We start from the raw sequence: 20,151 nt of genomic DNA on the forward strand, positions 1-20,151 counted from the left end.
GATTGTGCTAGGTTTGCTTTGATTTTGTCAAACGTATGCATGATTGGAATACAATGGCATGCCATGTTTACAACCCTTTTGTTCAAGAGCTACAAACTATTGCTATTGGGGATTTCAAGGTTGAGGATACAAAAGCCCAGATCCTTTTTTGGGAATTGTTAAATAGAGTCATGGAGAAGGAGGGATTCCCAAAGCCTCAATTTAAAGGGTTTATGGCTAATGAGGCACAAGCAAATTGGCATGCAATTAGAATGGTATTCAATGGTGATGCCAATAAGGTGCTCAAAGAAAAAGAGAGATCTTGCTTATTCCATTGGGAGCAAAGCTTGGAAAACCATGCTAAGTTCCTTCCATCATTTGATCGTGAGGAGTTCAAGCTAAGGTGTAGACAGTGGAAGAATGCTCCATCTCAAGAAGCTGTAGACATTGAGTTGAAAAACCTCCGTTCGTGGTTCAAGCATCATGCACATAAGAAGGACATCTCCATTTTAGAAACATGGATTGTGTGGTGGCATGCAAGAGTGGCTCATTGGGGAGAATACATTCTCAAGGTAGGTCTATTGTTATTTCATTCACAACTTTATTGTTTTTTGTTTATTAGAAACTAATCTATACTGTGACACAGGGCATGGAGGGATCTCACCAGTTTTAGTTCCTAGAGCCAACCTTGCAGAGTCAGTCCATGGAAGTTGGTTGGCATCGAATGATGGATTGAAACATGTCACACTAAAAAATGCTTGTGAGACGGATATGATGCGTGCTTTGCTGCAAACTGCAAGATACATAGAATATCTAAAGGGACTACACTTGGGTTGTGGACCTAGTTTGGAAAAGCTATCTCGAAGGCACTCTTATGGGGACATAGGGAGAAACTCATGCAAGCTCATTGATCTCAGTAATCAGGTGGCTAGCAAGGTGGATGCAACTATTGGAGGTCAATATTATATGGGTGATTTGAAGATTGTGAGAAGGAAGTGGTCAAAATCTCTCTCAGAAGCAGTGTATGCAAATGATTCACATCGTCCAGAATATGAGTATGTAAATCAGCCAAGAAAGAGAAAACAAAATACCACACCAATCTTGAAAACAAATCAATATGCTGAAGAAGAGGTAGTACACAAGACTATGTGGGCTATAAGAAGAACTAATGCAGGTAGTGAGGTGAGGTGTCAAGGATACTTAGAGGGATACTTAGAGGACAAAGGAATCAAATGCCACAAATTGATATATCACAAGGGTAGGTCGGGAAAGAGAGGTGTTCATGCACCTAGCTTTTTTGGGAGAATCAAAACCAAAGCAAGAATTCAAAGGCAATTGATTTGGTTTTGTGGGGACAACATGGACCACACATGGACACCATCAAATTGCATTGAAGGAAAACCACCTGAGGTGCCGAGGGAGTGGCCTATTGAGAAGGGGACAAGCTTGGATGAGGAAGAAATGAGGTTATTAGTAGCTGGAGGATTTAGAAAGCAATGCACTAGGGCCAAATCTGCTGATGAAACAAGTAGACCAAGCATAAGGGATGGCATGGTTGTGGAATGGGTAGCTGAGGTGACATGTGAAATGAGAACAAGGATAGCTACGTCTATTTCCTTGGAATGTGTTGTTCACAATGTTAATATAGTTTTCCCCAGAGAGCATGTGGAGTACCTAGTTTCCACTCTAGGATCACGTAGAAAAGGGAGCAAGTACAATGTTGTGGTTTTAGTGTTTCCTTCATGCACATGTCTAGACTTTATGGGCCATTCGCAAGGGCAAAACAGATATATCCCATGCAAACATCTGTATTACATTTATATGCAATACTTGGGTCTAGATGAGAAGATACACATGTTCATTCACCAATCTGCGCTAAGTAGGCAAGAACTCTACCAAGCTCAACCTACTTGCTGAGAAGGGCGTTTATCTCTACTTGTGGTTATATCAAAGGAACTTGCATAGGTGCATACAAATATTGTATGACCACAGTAGTTTGTGTTGACTTTTTGGGTGCATTTCAATAGTCATTTGCTTGACACAATATAGCTATATGTATGTAAACAGTATTTTGTTGCCCATAGCTTCTTTAAGAGTTGTATATGAAGAATGTATTACTCACCACACTATAGGTTTTGGTGACCTTTTGGTGTGTTTCAATGGTCCTTTTATAGAAATCTATCCATGTCTCTCAATTCAATCTTCCTAAGATTCTAGACCATTTGACTATAAATTGTTCGGAAGAAATATTATTTTTACTTTATTTTTTTGCACATGATGTTTATTGGAAAAATATATATATTGAAGGCATCAAATTAGACTTGACTAAAGGTCCACTGCTTAGATTGCTCGTATGTTTTTGCTCGAAAAATGCTCATCCAAGGGGGGGTGAGAGAGAGAGAGAGAGAGAGAGAGAGAGAGGGGGGGGGGGGGAAGAAATAGAGAGAGGGAGGGGACGAGGGGGAAGGCGAGAGAATGAGCGAGAGAGTGAGAGAGAGTAGAGAGAGAGAGTGAGAGAGAGACAAAAGAGAGAGAGAGAGTGAGAGAGAGAGAGAAAGTAAGAGAGAAAAAGAGAGAGTGAGAGAGAGAGAGAGAGAGAGAGAGAGAGAGAGAGAGAGAAAGAAAGAGAGAGAGAGAAAGGGGGAGGGATAGAGAGATAAAAAGAGAAAGAGAGAGAGAGGGGGGGAGGGAAAGAGAGAGAGAAAGAAAGAGAGGGGGAGGGAAAGAGAGGGAGAAAGAGAGAGAGAGAGAGAGAGAGAGAGAGAGAGGGGGTGGTGGTGGAGGGGGGAGGGGGTGGTGGAGATTGAGGGGGGGAGGGGAATGGGGGAGGGGGAGATGGAGATGGAGGAGGGGAGGGGGGGTGGTGGAGGGGGAAGGGGGTAGAGGGGGATGGGGAGATGGAGATGGAAGGGGGAAAGGGGGAGGGGGGACGGGGGAAGGGGGGGGTGGTGGAGATGGAGGGAGAGGGGGGAGGGGGGGAGGGAGAGATGGAGATGGAGGGGGGAAAGGGGGAGGGGGGAGGGGGGAAGGGGGGGGTGGTGGAGATGGAGGGGGAGGGGGGAGGGGGGGAGGGGGAGTGGTGGATGGGGAAGGGGGTGGTGGAGATGGAGGGGGAGGGGGAGATGGAGATGGAGGGGGAAAAGGGGGAGGGGGGAGGGGGAAGGGGGAAGGGGGGGGTGGTGGAAATGGAGAGGGGAAGGGGGGGTGGTGGAGGGGGGAGGGGGTTGGTGGAGATGGAGGGGGAGGGGGGAGGGGGGGAGGGGGAGATGGAGATGGAGCAGGGAAAGGGGGAGGGGGGAGGGGGTGGTGGAGATGGAGATGGAGGGGGGAGGGGGGTCGTGGAAATGAGAGGGGGAAAAAAAAGAGAAGAAAAAGAACTTGACACGGAAATCCAAAGGTGTATGTAGAAGTTGTAACACATTCTCTTTCTACATAAGTCCATGTTGGCACAGAGTCAACAGCTCATATGCTTATGCTTATGCATGAGCATATGAGCATGAGCATAAGCATATGATTTCTCTCTTTTTCTCTTTTTCCCCTCTTTTCTTCTTTTCCCTTCTCTTTTCTTCTTTTCCCCTCTCTTTTTTCCTTCTCTTTTCCCCTCTTCCTTCTCTTTTATTTCCCTCTCTTTTCCCCTCTTTCATCCTCTTTCTCTCTTTTGCCTCTCTTTTCTTCTTTTTGTTGGAGCTATATATATCTTGCCTTAACTTGAACTAGGTATCACCTTTATATGTGTAGCTAGTGATGAATATGAATCAGTCTTTGGGAGTCTATTTGGTGTGTCTATCATCTCTTCTTCTTCTCTCTCAACATGGTATCAGAGCTACAAATATCTTGCTATTGTATGTTCACTGTAAATGAAGAAATACAGAAAGAATTAGTTGTTGATTTGATTACATAGCACGTTCAGTATCTCATCGCTTATTTTCTCTTATCAATTTGGACATGTGTAACTTGATGTGGTTTTTGGGAGATCTTCTTGTGCGAATTTGAAAAAGTTATCGGTGGCAAATGGATCACAGATCAATTTGCAGAGTGCAACTCTCATTGTGCTCTTCGTTCTGAGCACTTAAACGCTCTAATTAGACTTCAGAGCGAAAAGTTACGTCAATTTTTGTGCCGACTACTTTTTTCTTGGTTTCATGATCGGCACGCTCGTACTACTTTTTGCTTAGAATCTCGTGGCTTTGTGATAAACGTATTTGTTTTGTGATCGACACGATTGTAGTGCTTTTCGCCAAAAATATCTCCATTTTGTGATCGACAAGCTCTGCTTTTCTCCAAAAATATCATGGTTTCGTGATCAACAAGCTCAAAGCACTTTCTTTGCATGTATGCTGTTTCTAGCATGCTCCTGTCTCACGTTCTATCCTTTTTTGGGCATAACTCGAGTTCTATATTTTCAGAGCGACAATTGTATTCTCGATCATTGATGTGAGCTCTGACAAACATATTCTCCCAAAGTATGATGGCATGCCTATAATCATCAACGGCTTTCCTTCTGGTCAATGAGCTATTCCTCTGTTTCAAGGACAAGGTTTTCCTATTTGGAAAGTGAAGACGTTATTGATACTTGAAGGTGATAATCTTTCAGATATTGTTCTTGGTGATCTCTTTGTCCATACCAACCTATTGATGCAACTACAAATCATGCTCTTGTGACTCAAGGCCCTCTCTTTGGGCAATGGAGATCATAACAAGACAAAGCACCTATAGACGTGCACACAAATGCATTTACTCAACTAAAAAAAAAACTTACGGGTGCGTCTATTTACACGTCTATTTGCACGTCTAGAGACCCACATCTAAAGGCACATCTATATAGCAGACACACATGCCTATAGATGCGCATATAGACACGTAAATAGATGCTATGCTAGAAAATTTAAAAAATAGACAAACGCATCCTTAAACGTGTTACATAATATTTTTTAAATTTTTTGTGCTTGAACAGAATGCTGTATATGCTGTGTATGCTATGTAGTTACAGGAATCCCATTTCCACATTGTGTAATTCAATTCTTACAGCCAACCGCATTTTAATTAGCACTCTTGCAAGCACGTCTATAGCCGACAATTACAATTCCAAATAAAACATTACAACTCCAAAACATTTAGTTTACAAGGCATTAATTGATAGAACGTTGCACAAGAAAATTGAAAGCCAAAAAAATAAAAAGAGTGTATATGAATTCATAGCTCAAAAAGTGCTTGTATGTACATATAGCATGAAGCTAAGCCATGTCCTATGGCTTCAAGTACCAAAAATAAGAGGAGTGTATATACAAGAGGCATGAAGCCAAGCCAGTGACTTTAAGTACAAAAAAGAGTAGCTACCACTACTTCTACAACTAATCTAAGTTCTCCATGTCCTTGCTCCCTTCTACGCTCCCTTCTGTGCTCCCTTCTCCGCCTCCTTCTTCCTCATCTTCTTCCTCATCTTCTTATGCAGGGGCCTGTAAAGAAGGGACAACATATATCAATGTATGAAAAATCAAATCTTTACTTATAATATTGACATTATTTAATTACTTTCAAATACCTCGGGCGGCACTCCTGTAGCCCGGATATACTGCTCCTCAGTAATCAACCCATCATTATAGAAGTGCCTCCATGTATCTCCTCTATGATGGTGGCAGTGGTAGGCTATCTCGATAGGAGTAGGGTACCTACCCATGATATCAAGCTGCAAGATGACACAATTTGTGGAGGGGTTAGTACAAAGAAACAACCTCCTAATAAACTACATAAACAATATAATTTGAGATCGATACTTACAAATTGGGCCTCCTGTGATTCAACACCCCCTTTTCCAAAATGCAACCTTCTTGGTAACAAGATTATAGAGATGGTAAACGTTCGCCTCTTCATTGTAGCCCAAGAAAATACACTTCCAACTCTTCGGTTTCCATTTGCTAGGGGTTAGCATCAGGGACATGCACAAAACAGTCACATCGAAAAACTCTAAAATGTGCAGTTGAAGGTTTCTTACCAGAAAAGGCATGCAATGGAGTCATCCCATTCACAACCTTCGTGTAGCTACGATTCAGAATGTAAACTGCCGTGTTACATGCTTCGGCCCAGAAAGTCTTTGGAAAATCTTTCCCTTTCAAAACTTGGTGGTTGTTCCACGTACACCTCCTCCTTGAGATCTCCATTCAGAAAGGTGGATTTTACATCCATCTGAAACACGGGCCAACTTTCCTATGCTACTAAAGCCAAAACACTGCGAATTGTGGTTAGTCGAGCTGTGGGAGCAAAAGTATCCTGATAATCAAAACCATGTACCTGTGCAAATCCTTTTGCCACGAGTTGAGCCTTGTACTTACCCAACGTGCCATCGGACTTATACTTGGTCTTGTACACCCACTTGTTGGTTCTGATTACCTTGCATTTGGGTGGTTGCTCCACAAGGTCTTTAGTGTTGTTCTTCATTATGGAGCCATACTCCGACTGCATAGCCTCCATCCACCTATCATCTCCCTGTGCCTCTTCAAGACACTTGGGTTCATCAGCACAGATCATCTCTGTCATCAAAGCATAGTTGACCAAGTGTTCCTGTGCCCTTTTTTGCTCCTCTAATCTCTTGGACTAGTGGTGCTCGGATGGTTCCTCCTCAATGGCTGGAGGTTCTCTGCCATCCAAAAGCTGCTTTACCCACTTTGGGAATGGCCGTTGCCATTGTGGTTCTGCAGGCTCTTCTTTATCTTCTTTATCTTGAATTCTCCCAAGAACCATTGGGCGAGTTCGGTCTACTGTTGGTGGTGTTACTGGATGGATATCCTAGTCCTGGTTGTCTGGAAAGGAGGCATCCTCCTCCAATTGATGTGGCTATTCTGAGAAGACCACATCACGACTTACTATTACCTTCTCGGTTATGGGGTTATAGAGACGATAACCCTTCGCCTCTTTACTGTAGCCCAAGAAAATACACTTCCGGCTCTTCGGTTTCCATTTGCTAGGGGTTAGCATCAGGGACATGCCCAAAACAGTCACATCAAAAAACTCTAAAATGTGCAGCGGAAGGTTTCTTACCAGAAAAGGCGTGCAGTGGAGTCATCCCATTCATAGCCTTCGTGTAGCTACGATTCAGAATGTCAAGTGTTGTGTTACATGCTTTAGCCTAGAAAGCCTTTGGCAAATCTTTCCCTTTCATCATACTCCTACCCATTTCGCAAATGACATGCATCTTGTGCTTTGCTACTCCATTTTGCTGTGATGTATGTGGCAGGGGTTTTTGCCTCTTGATCCCATGACTTTTGCAGTAACTTTCGAATTCACTTGATGTGAACTCTCCACCTCTATCTAATCTCAACTTCTTCATCTTCCTCCCCATTTCTTTCTCGACCATTACATGCCATTCTTTGAACTTACTAAAAGCCTCATCTTTAGTCTTCAGGAAGTATATCCATGTACTTCTATTGTAGTCGTTGATCAGCATCATGAAGTAGTAGGAACCACCCAAAGCTTTCATCTCCATCTTTTTGCAGAGGTCCGTGTGAATGAGCTCTAAAGGATCCTTTGCCCTACTGGCCTCTTTAGGAAAGGGTTGCCGATGCTACTTGCCCATCATGCAAGCTTCACATACATCGGGCAGATTTGTAATTTCTGGTAGGTCTACAATCATTCCACTTTTATGCATCTCCTCTAAAGAACTAAGGTTTAGATGACCAAACCTCTCATGCCACAGCTTAGTGTTGCTCACATCGGCTCGAGCACTAAAAGCTGAGAGTTCATAGATGTTGTTGCGCCGTGTACCTTTACTAATGACCTTCCCTTGAAGATCCAAAATCTGTGCACCATTCTTATCGAAGTGACCTTTGAGGTCTGGATCCGTGATCGCAGAAACAGACAAAAAGTTCCTCTTGATATCTAGCACATAAAGAACATCGAATAACTATTTTACAACTCCATCTATCTTGAGAGCAATCGTACCTTTTCCTTTTGCTGGACATTTTGCATCATTGCCGACTGATACCAGGATGTCATTCCCTATGAGATGTAGAGAGGTGTACCAATCCTTCCGACTGGTCATGTGGTGCGATGCACCACTGTCAATAATCCAAGGTTCATCCACAGGTATATGATCTGCCTTCGTGCAAATCTCCTCAATTGCTATGAACAGTTCTACTGGTACTGCCTGCGTGCTATTGCCAAACTCTTTCTTTACTCCTTTCTTCTCATCTGCAATCTTCTTTCGACACTCATTCTGCTTGTGCCCTGCCTTGTTGCAATAGAAGCACTTGATCTTCTTCTTTCTCTTTTATCATCAGAAGAAGATGGGTTACCAGAGTCCTTACCCTTACCTTTCTTAGATCCAGTCGAGAAAGCCGATTTGATGCACCTCCTCCAGAAGCATTGCGCTGAAATCCTCAAAGTTGAGGGGTGGAGTTCTGTTCTGTGTATTCAGTGCCGTAACAAGACCATCATACTTTGGTGGGAGAATCCGTATGCACCTTCATGCTAGATTCTTGATGGTGATGGTGATGCCTGATCATGTAGATTCTTCACCCTGGTGATGAACTTCTCTGTCGTTTCAGACTCACACAGTTTCACGTTCGTTAGTTGAGTCTTCAGATTTTGAATCTGCGTTTGATTTGTGGTCTCGTACTGATTTTTCAAGACCGTCCGCATCCCTAACTATGTAAATGAGGTTTGATGGCATCAGATGTCCATCCTTCTAGTGGAAATCTGATTGAACTTACAAGATGGGAAGATAATATGACCTTAGGTCTATCATCAAGAAGCTTGTAGTGGCCGGTCACCTTGATGACCATAAAAGAGACCCTTAACAACAAAGGATATTGTAACAATTAAGCATCCTTCATAGCCATTTGGCTCTTCTCCTTGGCTTTGGTACACTTCAAGATGTAGAAGTCAGAGTATCCAAATCACCTGCATCATAAGGAACAATGATGTGATATTCCCAACTGGTCACATGCTTCTTACTAGTGCAATGTGTGCAAGACTCTTGAATACAAGCATTGTAGTAGCATGACAATGTTTTCATTGCTATTTGTATCCCTGTTGCACCTCCATATCCTTCGTCTCAATAGCCTTTCAGCAACAACAATAGTTACCAATTCTTGTTCACATTCGTTGATGAACCATGACTGCAAGCATCCCAAAGTCTCTACTTTTCTAGAGGAGAATGCAGATGCACATGTGATGTTTGAAAGTGCATGGCAAACAAATGTTCCCATGGTGCAACAAACCGAACTTGTTAAAATGGCAATGTACCTAGCTATTCTGTATAGTAGAGCTATGATTTGGGTTGTGTAGTATACTCTTACCCCATTCAAACATTTTTATACCTTCCATGCGGCCTTTCTAGGTCGCCACAATATAGAAAAGATAGCAGTCCATGTCCTCCAAAATCTTGGATGTATGAACCAATGCGACCTCACACCAAGTTCCACACACTTGCTAGTCATGTGACATAAGCACAATGCTCCACTTAGTTGCAACAAAGCATGGGAGAAGAGAGGAAGAATTGTTAGAATGCTTTTGTCAGCTCTAGGAGAGTGCTACTACTTGCTTCCTTGTAGTCCAAGGACTTGATGGAATCCTGAGAGCGATGTAGTTTATGGTTTCTATATTAAGCTTCTCATGTAGACATGTATTGAAAAGGAATGAAAAAAGCATGGGAATCAATGTACTCAAAGGTTGAGGGTTAAACGTGGATGCTACCAATCTATGAATGGGATGTTTATGCTACATTAGCCGATCGTATCGATACAGTGTTTCTCAAACATAGTCACAAGTTGGGAAACAAAGGAAGCGATCGGGCGGTTGATAGTACATGATCAAGTCGAGTTACTTAATCAAACATGATGATAAAGTAACAAATGAAACACTATTATAACACAGATACAAGGTTGGAATCTAGAGATAGAAATGAGGAATATAGAGCCCAAAGCTCCCCGCAGAAAGCTACGACTCAAACAATCAGTCTTCTAACCGAGCAAAGTCACTTGTATCTCAACAGTTTGAAATAAACAACTTACAAATAGTGGCAAGGTAGCCCTTATAAATCCTACTTCTCACCAACAATCATCATCATAAGGTGCCATGGGGTTTGAACTAATCACCGTATGAATAAATGACTATGGCTATGCAGGCCATGGGCACTGCCACATTGAACAAGGATCCACTTCCCTCTTGATTGCACCTTAAAGGCCTAATAGAGGCATGTCTTGGTTGGGTGAATTCAATGGTCAGATCTATCGTGTTACCAAAATACCTACCCAATCGGGGTGGTTGGATTGGTTAACATCTTTCTTCCACTCTCTTCATTGCTCTCTTTCTCTCTTTTCCTCTCTAGTTTCTCTCTTTCACTTTATTGCTCTCTTTCTCTCTTTCTCTTTCTCTCTTTCTCTGTTTTACTCTCTTTCTCTTTTTCTCTTTATTGCTCTCTTTCTCTCTTCCTCTCTTTCTTTCTTTCTTGCCCTCTTTCTCTCTTTCCCTTTTTGTCTCCTCTAGCTTTCTCTCTTTCTCTTGCTCTTCCTCTCTTTCTCCATTTCTCTTTATTGCTCTCTTCCTCTCTTTCTTTCTTTCTTTCTTGCTCTCTTTATCTCTTTCTTTATTTCTCTCCTCCTCTCTCCTCCTCTCTTTCTCTCTTTCTCTTACTCTTCCTCTTTTTCTCCCTCACTCTTCCTCTCTATCTCTCTAGCTCTTCCTCTCTTTCTCTCTTTCTCTCTTTAGGTTTTTGATCTTAGCGTCAATGCCCTTTCATGCCACATCCTCCTGTCACATTGAGTCCACAAGTTCAGAGGAAGAGAGTTTATTCCTATCCCAACAGTCAATTTCCCAGCAGTCAGTTTACTGACAACACAGACTGGTTGCTGTGGAGGATAGGAATTTTTTCATAATCCCTATCCATTGGGTTTGTAATTGATACATGCCATTAAAATATAGCTAAATATCCAATTGTGTATGAAGACAATGAGCCAGATAGGTATAAATGTACTTAGATGTTCGAGCAAATATCAAGGGACACCATCTATCGGGTTTACCTCTTCAGCTCACATTTTGTATCCAGTTGTTTAGTTATCATGTGTGATAGAGGATCAAGACATATGCACAAGTTCAGAGAAATATCATTTATATGAGAATATGAATGAAGTGTCAACTATTTTTGGATCAATTTGTCATATTATTATCACAAATTTGATGTGTAATTCATTTTTGCCTCTATATATTAATGGATATATGTGTTCAAGTTTGAGTAGCAATGAGATACAGAAAGCAATCTGCGTGTCAATTTTGTACTTATTTTTTGATGTGAGTCTTTGTAATACCCCCTAAACAATCAATAAGATTTTGGACCATTAGCTCTACAAAAGATCCTATGGCCCAGACTCGAGGAGGCCACTCAGTAATTTATGTGACTATCACGTGAGTTCAACATAAGGACATATTTAATTTCACTTTTAGTCACATTTTCATAGATAGAAGGGTGATGTAAAAATGATTTTGGAAAGAAATTTACAGATTGAATAGGAAAAGGGTGCACTTTATTAATGATAAATTCACAGATAAGGGGTTTTATAAATAGGTCTTGAACGCACGTGATACATAGGGTCTATATATAGAGATCCCGCCGAGGGCCTAGATCGGTTATAGGCTACTTATAGTCAATGCAGCGCTACCCATAACCAAGTGGTAGCCCGTGTGACAGCAAGTCTTTAATACTCCTTTGGGGCCTCACTTCAAGAGAGTAGATGTCATTAGGGACCATTAGATCTATTTTAGATCTAATGGATACGAAAAGGCATATGCAAGGGAGAAAAGATGGATCATCAGATGCGGATCAAGATCGGATGGTTGAAAATCAACGTGTTGTATAAACTGTTGGATGGAGAATTGAACATGCCCACTTGTGTGCCCCTTGAAGGTGGCCACTTTCTTGCTCCACATGCATGCCCAACTTGCCTACCCTTTGTTTTGCGCCATTAGATCTAGTGGAGACCTAATGGCTACTCTTGATTGTAGTTATAGAGTTCCTGGACCATTGGGAGTAACTTGAGAAAATGTGCTTTTCTCAATGTAGGGCCCCCCCCCCCTCTCTCTCTCTCTCTCTCTCTCTCTCTCTCTCAACTGTACGACTGTGGTCTCACTTGTTAGCATGAGAGATGACGAACAGCCCTCAAATTTGAAGGGTAGCCTAGAATTTCATTTTGAAGGGCAATTTAAGAATTATCCTTCTTGTAAGTTACTTTTGAAGCGTGATGTGGCATTTCCTTTATAATTTTTCCCAAAGCAATCCTTCTTTTGAAGGTTCATCTCTCTATTTCCGTTCTGGAGAAGAGTAAAAACCCCTTTGAAGGGTGTTGCAGCCTTCAAATTTGAGGGCTGATGACGAAACTAGGAAGCACTAAAAACAATGACGTCTAGTCAAATGCCCGTGTTATCACAGCTCTCCTTACTTTTCTAGTGTATTTTTTTCACCACAGGCGCAGACACCACCACCTCCTTATATGTTTGGATTCTGTGTTTTCTTCACCACAAGTGCAGTTAAGCTGAAACAGTCTGCAAAAACGTATTTCACAATGTGCACAGCTTGGTCGTTCAACATACAAAAAACAGGCTGTAACAGCACTAGTTTTTCATTTATTGCTCGTCTGTTGGCTTACTATATATCCCATTTTGTTCCTTCGATGTAAATATACACGAAACATATCGCATGATCTGTGAGTTGCACCACTGCCTCTAACCCAAATCACGTCAACGGAAGCCCGAGGGTTCGGCTCGGATGAGCCCGTCCACGTCTTCGCAGCATTTTTGGACGGTCGCGCAGCAAATTTCAGCAGTAAGGACGGTGCAGATGAGGCCTGCACATCAAACAAGTCATTTTTGGAGCACGGCGACTGACAACTTAAGCGGGACACACTCTTCTAAGTTTCTCGATTACGCAACAGCATCAAAGAAAACAATGAAAAGATCGTTGATCATACAAACAGTAGTATCTAACTCCGCGAGGAGAGCATCGTAGGTTGAGGGATGAAGGCGATGAGGAGGGGATGATGCGACATGAGAGGCTGCAGCTGAAACCAAGAGGAGAAGAATAAGGAAGCTGGTAGGGAGGCTATCCATGGACAAGGAAGGAAGGAAGAAAGGAAGCTTGCGTAATGAAATGGATGGTTGGAGAAGAGAGGAATGCCAAAGATCTCTTATAGAGTAATACTATTCACCCCTGTCGTGTCCCTCTTGTCCTCAACCAAGTAAGAACGCTACTCTCGTTTTGAGCATTCGACACACACTCCTCATAGCACATGTGCATGCATGGTCTCGTGATGAGCATGCCCATCACGATATCCCTCGCACATTAGTCTCTTCCTCTTTTTATTAAATAACATAAACAAATAGCCAAATATATCAACAATGTGAAAATTTCACTAGACGTGCCAAAGGAGATGTGACAACCTCACCCTTAGATTATGAAAACCCTTAAATCCCCTCTCTTTTATCCTTCTATCATAGCATTCATTTAAGGCCCTTGCACAATTCCCATAACAAGAGAAATGATATGGCTTTGCCTTCGACATGCCAAAAAAGGTGTGGGTAAAGCCCCAAGCAATATCAGACCTTTAACAAAATCGGCCCAGATAAAAAAGGGCAAGCAGCCCTGGGCCAATGCAGCAATGCAATTTATTTCTGGGAGAGTAGACACCCCAATTCCATGAGGTAGGTGCCCACTACATCATCTTTATTATTCACTAACATCCCCATGTCTCTTAGAGAAGCCGCAAGGGAAGCCCTTTCCAAGGCAATAGTTTTTGCTTGATCTTATCATTAAACCATTCCCCCCTCTGATGTAGTTTTATGCCCAAACCTAAAGGAGCACCTAAGTATCTTAGAACTTTTCCTCTATTTACCCAATGAAGGTGATACTCCTTAGCCCATACCGATAGCTCATCCTGAGCCGTTCTTTTTTTTCCTAACTATAAATAGAGCCCGATGCAAGAGATCATACAATGACAGAGGTCCAGAGAGGTCTGCTTTTTGGAATCTTGAGGAGTTCCCACGAAATATAATGCTTCTTTCTTTTACCCAGCTCTTTAGCCCAAAGGCAAGATTTGAAACATTTTTCTATGTTTGCCCAATGACTGTTTCTGAAATAACAAATGGAAGCCAAGTATGTAGGAGTGAGTGATAATATATGCTTAAAAAGTATAAGTCATGCATTCCAACCCAAGGGAAGCCCATTCCATGGTAGTGTTTTTGCTTGATATTATCCTTAAACCATTCAAACCTCTGACATAGTGTTATGCCCAAACCCAAAGGAGAACCCTGAGTATCACAAGTCTCTTTACCCAATGTATGTCATACTCCTTAGCCCATTCGGGTAGCTCATCCTGAGCCCTTTTAAGAGAATACGTTGCATACAATCTCGAGGCAAGACTGGACTCATTCAATGACTCAAATAGGTGAGAAAAACTATCTTTATCTTCTAAAGAGATTGCCATCATATCATCAGCAAATAGCTATATGGTAAGCTAATTACCTAAGGCCAATCAGCAAATAGCTATATGGTAAGCTAATTACCTGAGGCCAATTGTAGCCCTTGAATTAGACCCTGCTGTATCCCTTTTTTAATCACTATTACCAATGGCACTGTGGAATGGTAAACAATAGCAGAGCTAGGGGGTAGCGTTGTCTCAATAAGCTTTTTAGGTCATACCTCCCCACAATCCCGCCATTAAGGAAAAGGATTGCTTAAGCATTCATAAATAGCATAGAAACCATATGAACAAACTCATCCCCAAATCCAAGGCATTTCAAGAACTCTAGATTGGTGGGATGTAAGAGGAAGTCATTGGGGAGGGACGTTTTTGCATGAACACAAAAACATGGGTTTTGTTCAAAGAGTAAATAGAGTTTTCAAAACCAAGCATTTGCACATGCATGTAATGTGGACCATTCCATTCAAGGAATCCTAGGAAACTTTTGACTTATCTCGAAGGTTTCATTTGTGATCTCAGTTATGTTAGTGGAGAGAGAGAACTTGATTTTGGAGGATTAATAAAAAATTGCTTGAAAAAGTGAGTGAAGATAAGGTGTGTCTTTACTAATGATGCCATGGCAATGATTAGGTCCAACTCTCTCATTGAATTTTGAAGAACTTAATATTTTGCTACTAAAAGAGAGGATTTGTCAATATATTATTGTTTTGTTTTTCTTATTTTTTGGGATCTCTCACATTTTCCCTTTGCTCGGTTTTTCTTGCTCTCTTTTTGGTAATACTGGAAATAAAAATCTAGAGACCTGCCATTGAAATAACATGACAAAAATCTCCATTCCAGTGGACAGTGGTCAGATAAATAGGAAGATAGAATATATGACACTTTAAATGGTCTCCTCATCCACCATCCCTCATCGGAGAGATAAAATTTTTCTAACCTTCCAACTCTAAATTCACGACCAATACTTCTATTATTCCAAGAGAGTCTAGCCAACCTCTCATGATCAAGCTCTTCACAATACACTAAACCTAATGAGATGACTAAATCCTTATAGGACTCCCTTTTGTTAACATACGTCACCCTCCCACCATGAGGCCTATCAATTGTTCATTTTGTCATATTCCAATCACCCTCCAAAACCAATTCTAACCAATTAGGCAAAGTTTCAAATCCTTTCATCATTCTATCCTCTCATTTACACTATTTGGGGCATAAATACTTGCAACTCAGAAATCAAAACCACTTTGGGTGACCTCTACCGTGCAAACCAACCCTTATCACTCTTGAAAACTCCATTCCCTAACATGGAGTGGTGCACTAAAATGGCGGTACCCCCGTTTGATTTGAAGGGATAATTTAAAAAAGTTGCCAAATCCTAATTAGAGAAAAGAGAACTAAAGTAAATCATGTTCACCACATTTTAACTCTTGAAATAGAATGATGTCAAGATTTCTTCTGAGAATCACTCTAATATAGCCCTCTGTCTTCACTCTATTACAACAACCTCTGAGGTTCCAAGACAATAGCCGAACCTACCTCCCAGGACTAGTCCTTTCCTTATTGTACCAAAACTTTGTATGCATATTTAAGGAAGAAAAATAAAATTATTGTTCCCAAAGTTGCCACTCTTTCCATGTCTTTGATGTTCCTACTCGACATCCCATTTTGTGTCTTCAAGGATTTCTTTGCCAGATTTTCCTCCGTAGGCCTAGGTCTCTCTATTCTTCTACTCCAAAACCCTCTTCCTATGATAAACACTTGGTAGATCTTCGTCTTGGTTAGAGGTAGTGTCACTCTTAGCCATATCAACCTAAGGTACCTGAGCTACATTCGCTAGGTTTCCTCTCTTCTTTCAAATATTCCTCTTTGCCAAAACTTGGGGATGTGTTTATTCTGTCGCTAGCTACCAGCTTTGTTGAACCCTTGCCATACTTGGGGATTCAGCTTCCCCATGCAATTGTTGCACTTTGCCCTTCTTGGCCATGACTTTCTAGGTGGAGGAGCCATCCCTATCTGTTCCCTTGATATTATGTGTATCTTGACTATGGTCTTCGTGTACCTTTGAGTTGTTCCACCTCATGTCACCCACATCTGATAGATCTTATTTAATTTGTTTGATGAAGACCTAAGGATGACCTTTATTGTACCTTAAGGGAAATGACGGAGCAAAGTAATGGACACAGAGTTGCTTAATAATCTAAGCCTCTATTTCATGCTTAATAGTGATGTGATGAGAATATGGGTGACAAGGTACGAGGATGCAAAGGCAAGAATACAAGGAGAAAGGGCCCCCTTTCATACACACCACAAATCTTATGTGCTATACCTTGAGTATCTAAGATCACTTCCAAAGGATATTTATGTGGATTGGCTACTTGACGAAATGGAGAGAGATGAGGGGATGCATATCACAATGGAAGAATGGGAGTATGCTAGAGTATGCATGCAAAAGGTTGGTATATAGAATGTTATGCATAAGTTAGGAGCTTTCAACAATTTAGATTTCTTATTCAATTGATTTTGTCTTGGTGTAATGTACTATGTACAATGCTATATGGTGTGAGGACATGCATTTTTGGACACAACGGATTGATGATAAGAGAAACACACAAGATTGTGGCGTCATTGCTAGCTTTGAGGGAGCCACTAGAGCCATGGATGATTATTGTGGCATAATCTAAGATATTATTAAGCTTGACTTTTGGCGCTTCTTTGTGTATGTTTTAAATGTCAAGTGATTTAAGGACGTGGTGGAAAGAGGCCCTAATGCAACAATCAAATGCCATGCAAGTGTCTTTGTAATGATTGACTCCACAAAGTTTTGGCAAAGCAAGAAGGACACACTAGTACTATCGCAACAATGCGAACAGGTACTATACACATATAAAAATACTCACTTTTTAATATTTGATACCTTCGATGCAAGGAAAGTAACATTTTTGTATTTGTGTTTGAACTAGGTTGTCTATCAACCAATGCTGGATAATAATAGGTGGTGGCATGTCATACCTATTATGCCATGTTCTTAAGTGATGTATAGTACATTTTACTAATATGGAGCGTATGGAGGCCATGGACGTGATGATGATCATGATACGAGAGAGGAGGATGATCATGAGATAGGAGATATAGATATTTAGGCCATTACCCATGAGGACGAGCCTACCATTGGTGATGCTAATTTCGATGAGCACAGTAGCACAAGTAGTGGTGGGCTAAATGTATTTGTAGATCTCCACATTGGTTTGGATATTGAAGTAGATAGTTTGGCAAGGGTTGATCTCATTGAGGATGAGATTGACCCATAGCCCATCATTGATATTGGCAAAACTATTTTATATATTGTCTCACTCTCCTCACCTCACTTAATTTTTGTATATGTGCATTTGCCAAAAAGCATATTATCTTGTGTGACACGTGCTTAAATTATGTGCTTTGGTAATCATGGACAATGTTTAGAAAGTAGTGATGCACATTTATCAGCTTGCAAAAAAGTTTTACTCTCAGTTGTGGATTTATAAACGGGTCTAAATACGCATCTAAAACACAGTGTAGATGCACTATTAGATGTGTTAATAACCGCACCATTAGACACACTAATAGATGCGCCCATATTTTCACTAATTCTATCTATGCCTATAGACACTCCTACTATTTTGTGCGTCTATCAGGTGCATCTATTGTTGCTTTGTCTTGTTGTGCTTCTAATATTAGATTTATCATTTCTTAGGTATTTCCTTCACAAATTATCAAATACAAACTAGTAACCAACACCATGTGCACTGGTTTTCTAGGCATGCAATGGAAGGAAGTCAATAAGGTTGTCTCAAAACAAGAGCTCATGAAAATGTGGCCCTTGGGGGCCGATAAAGGTGAAGCCTTGGGTAGCCAAGATAGGAGACATAGGAGAACAATGGAGGAAGGTAGAAACACCCTGACCCAAGCACTGGACTATAATGGTTGATGGAAGATCATAAATTGCCATGACGAGTGGATTTGACTCATGCTATATTCACCTTCACCTAGTCTGGCATCTTCCTTCAAAACATCCCTCTCGGCAGTCCACCATGCCATATAAGCACTTCCCATGCTTGACCCTTTCACATTCAACCTACAAATTGCAAACCAAATTGGCTTCATAGCTTCCACTACATCGGATACCCTCTTCCAAAATGCCAAGTTATTATTACATGCATCCTTTGCCTGCCAAGTATTCATTCATTCATGCCACCAAGTAGTAACTGTTAACAACTTAAACTTCAAAATTTATTTGAAAATATACTAAAATGGCCTCAAAATTACAAATTCACTGACCTCCTCTCCCAAAAATTTGGATTTAAGGACATTAAACCTCGGTTTTTCATGAAACACGAAGACATCATGGTCATGAAATTAGGTTTGACTTGTAGCATGAAATGACACCATGGATTAGTTTCCAAAATGACCCCATCGTTGTATAGGAGAAAGTATGCTACTATGGATTGAGGAAAAATTACATTATCTACATCATTAGTGTGATGACTTATAGGTGTTGTAGTAAACCGAGCAATGTGTTGGATATGGAGTTTAATGCTCAGTTGGGAGACTTTAGGCTAGCAGAGTTTCGAAAAGGGGAGTGTATACTTCGACTCACAATACTTCAGGGGAGTTGGGCACGCATTCAGGCTAGCAGAGTTTCCAGAAGGGGAGTTGTACTAACATGTACAAATTTGGGTGGACATTTTGGAGGTGGCTTGTAGAAGGAGAATCATTGAGCGGCAATGGCCAAAAGGGCAACGCAGTTTAATCTCTTGGTTGTGGAGTTTGAAAAGACATCAAGTTTTGCAAGATGCAACTAACCTCCATGTTGCCATTGACAAGGACCGGATATAGTGCTTGATGAGCCTAGATCTCTTGTGCACTCACCTTGACCCACAACACTACCACACCATAGCAATGGTGCTCTAATTCTCATAGAAGATTTATGCAACCTTACTGTCCCTATAGTATTAAAAATCACTTTAAACAAAATATTTACCAATAGAATATTGGAATAAATCAGGTGGAGCGTGTTCAACAAACAAATTTATTATTGAGCTTTGTAATTGCAAAAAAAAAATCACCATTATCATCCAACAACCCTCTTTGAAAACTCCTATTGAACTCCATAATTTGCACTATATATTATCAATATATCATCATTGTTCGTAAAATAATTTTTATTGTTTGTGTGGTAGCATTCTTCCTAAGTGCTAGCCTTAATTATGGATGAGTCCTTGGACAGAAACCTAGTATGCAAACCTTTGCAGAAATGTATGCTTGAGTGTGTGTGTGTTGGGCTTCCAGAAAATCTCTCATGTTGATTGCTTGAGAAATACCTCATCTTGGCTCCAAGATACCCAATAGTGTCTAGATGAGATTACTCCACCTTGGATCATATTCTCCCTCTTAGGGCTATTAATGAGGAAGCTACTCATTAGAGATACATCTATTGTTGCTTTATGGACTGCCACAACGATATCATTCCTTCTTTTACTGTAACAATAAAAATCATTTAAGTTCACGACCCAATGGGATCAGAATAGTGTGGTTTTAAGTGATGAGCTTATGCACCAGGCTCTAGAGCATGTATCCTTGCACTAGGAAACCTGGCAATGTAAGAAAATAATACAACATCTGTGCTCAACAGATAACATGATCTCGTACGCAAGAGAGAAAACACATAGTA

At 41.1% G+C, this 20,151-nt stretch overlaps 1 long non-coding RNA gene across 1 annotated transcript; it reads right to left on the bottom strand.

Moving 5' to 3' along the window:
• Positions 1 to 12,603: 12,603 nt before the first annotated feature.
• LOC147888613 (uncharacterized) lies at positions 12,604 to 13,099 on the bottom strand. Its single transcript, XR_015542995.1, has 2 exons — positions 12,936 to 13,099; positions 12,604 to 12,812 (listed from the first exon to the last, which is right to left on the bottom strand). It is a non-coding gene; the product is annotated as an uncharacterized LOC147888613 (long non-coding RNA).
• Positions 13,100 to 20,151: the final 7,052 nt, after the last annotated feature.

This window comes from Dipteris shenzhenensis, chromosome 21 (genome assembly GCF_047967505.1).
Source record: "Dipteris shenzhenensis isolate YYH24624 ecotype China chromosome 21, Dip_SZ_1.0, whole genome shotgun sequence".
NCBI lineage: Eukaryota > Viridiplantae > Streptophyta > Polypodiopsida > Gleicheniales > Dipteridaceae > Dipteris > Dipteris shenzhenensis.